Raw genomic sequence first — 2,594 nt, forward strand, 5'->3', positions numbered from 1 at the left:
GCTGGCTGGCAGCCTCCAGGTGCTCCTAAGGGGCCAGGAAAGAGTGAGAAGGCACAGAGTTTGCCAGGTCGTCCCCCTCATGGCCCCGTCTTCAGCAGCTCCCTCCCCGGGTCTCCTGCAACTTTCGGCGGGCCATCTCGGCCACCGCTTTGCCCCAAGCTTCCTGCTGCTGCAGCTGGTTCATTAGCTGGGTCTGCTGCAGTAACTGCCTGTGCAGCACCTCCTTCTAGGAGGTCAGCTGCTGATAGGCGGCCACCTGCTGCTGATAGATGGCCACGGACTGCTGCAGGTGACCCAGGTAATGGTCTGGCTGCTGCTGCAGACTCTGAGCCTCTTGCCTCTTCAGCTCCACCTGCAAGAAGACCGTGGGTGTGACGGCACGTGGCGGCTGGCTTCCAGATTCTGGGCCCATTAATAGGGTAGCGAGGGCACTGTGGGGCTCTGTCATCTGCTCAGGCCCCTGGCCCCTTACTCCAGGCCTAAGTGACTGTCTCCCTTTCCTAGAACACCACGCCTCCTTCCCCAGGCTCAAATCTCATACCCTCTGCTCACCATTTAAACTGTAGTCCACAGACTGGTGGAAAAGCAGTGGGAGCCAACCACTATGTGCTAAGTGTGCTACAGGCCTAATGCTTTCCATGTATTATCTCATTTAATCCTCAGCACCTCTGTAAGGAAAATGCTAACTTCCTTTTGAAGTTAAAGAAACAGAGGCAGCCGGGCACCATGGCTCATGCCTGTAATCCCAGGACTTTGGGAGGCCGAGGTGAGCAGATCATGAGGTCAGAAGATCAAGACCATCCTGGCTAACACAGTGAAACCCAGTCTCTACTAAAAAATACAAAAACTTAGCCGGGCATGGTGGCAGGCGCCTGTAGTCCCAGTTACTCGGGAGGCTGAGGCAGGAGAATGGTGTGAACCTGGGAGGCGGAGCTTGCAGTGAGCTGCGATTGCACCACTGCACTCCAGCCTGGGCAACAGAGACTCCATCTCAAAAAGAAACAGAGACTTAGAGATGCAAAGTACTTGAATGGTGACCAGTGGAACCGAGGTTGGAATCCAGTTTTAATCTAAGGAGCATTTTTGTTCTGTTTTGAGACAGAGTGTCACTCTGTGGCCCAGACTGCAGTGCAGTGGTGCAATCTCAGATCATTGCAACCTCCATCTCCTGGGCTCAGGTGATTCTCATGCCTCAGCCTCCTGAGTAGGTGGGATTACAGGCATGCTCCACCACGTCCAGCTAATTTTTTTTTTTTTTTGTAATTTTAGTAGAGATGAGGTTTTACCATGTTGGCCAGGCTGATCTCAAACTCCCGACCTCAAGAGATTCTCCTGCCTCAGCCTCCCAAAGTGCTGGGATTATAGGCCTGAACCACTGTGCTTGGCATAAGGAGCCTCTTATCCCACTGTCCGTTCCCCTATGACTGGGGGGCTTCATGCCTCTAGCTGGGATGATGATGTCCAGACCTGGGAGGAGCCCAGGGCTACCCACCTGTAAAAGTCACAAGGCAGGAAGGAAGAAATGGTCATAAGACTGCCCTGGAGGGTGCTGGGGTCACCTGCCCCCAGGCTGCAGCTGCCTCTGGCCTGGCACCTCCCCTCCCCAGAGGCTGGTGCCCGCTTTCCAGCCCTTCTTGGATGGGGTGGTGGTTACAATCTACTTCACCTCGCCCAGCGGCTCCTGTAGCTCCTCCACTTGCTGCTCCAACTGCAGTGCGCTCTTGTTCTCATTGTTCTGGACAGAGAGAAGGAATCAGCAGCCACCCACTGCAGCTGGAGGCCCTAGATCTCGGTGTCTGCCTCTCATGGCACCGGGAAGGGTGGAGGCAGGTTAGAAAAATCATCCACTCTCTCCCACAGCCACCAGAGCAGGGTTCTGAATCACAGGTGCCTTTAGAAGTAACATTTCACGTGAGGGCTACACTGCCCCATTTTACACGTTGGGAAACAAAGGCCTGGAGGGCTAGGGAGGAGGACAGGCTCCCCAGTTGGGGCAACGCACCAGCTCCTCGACGCCGCTCTGTGGCTCGGCCAGCTGCTGAAGCCTCTCCTCCTGCCTCCCAAGCCTCTCCTTTTGTGCCTGGTTCAGGAGACTTACGTGTTGATGGTTTTCCACGTGGGCCTGGAGCTCTGCTGACACCCTCTCTAGTTCCTTCCTCAGGTGCTGCAGCTCCTCCTCAGGGGGCACTGCTGGGGGCTCCGGGGGCAGGGGTTTAGCTGAGAAAGGAAGCAGACAATAAGGGCCTCTGGATTCTCAAAAACAAAAACAAAACAAAACAAACAACAACAACAAAAAACACCCTCCTCTTGGTGCACAGCTCCTCTCAGGCTCCCCAAACTTGGCCTCACTGCTAATGATTCCTCGCACCCGGATGGCAGCCAATCTTCCAAACCACTTTCAGATGGAGAGCACTGTGGGTGGCTGACAACGGGCCCTCTTTGCTGATGGGGACACTCAGGCTCATGGAGATAACAAGACTTGCTGTTTCCTGGCACAGACCTCTTTCCTTCTGCCTCAAAGCCCTTCCATCCACCCACCTCCCTGGGGCATTCTAAGCCACCCCCAGAGCCCCCTCTGATGCCAGGCCTGCTCC

The 2,594-nt window shown here is 55.3% G+C and overlaps 1 long non-coding RNA gene across 1 annotated transcript; it reads right to left on the minus strand.

Moving 5' to 3' along the window:
- On the minus strand, positions 1-2,587 carry LOC116273111. Its single transcript, XR_004181592.1, has 3 exons — positions 2,099-2,587; positions 1,667-1,735; positions 1-25 (listed from the first exon to the last, which is right to left on the minus strand). It is a non-coding gene; the product is annotated as an uncharacterized LOC116273111 (long non-coding RNA).
- Between the last annotated feature and the right edge of the window lie 7 nt (positions 2,588-2,594).

This window comes from Papio anubis, unplaced genomic scaffold (genome assembly GCF_008728515.1).
Source record: "Papio anubis isolate 15944 unplaced genomic scaffold, Panubis1.0 scaffold3666, whole genome shotgun sequence".
NCBI classification, from domain to species: Eukaryota; Metazoa; Chordata; class Mammalia; order Primates; family Cercopithecidae; genus Papio; species Papio anubis.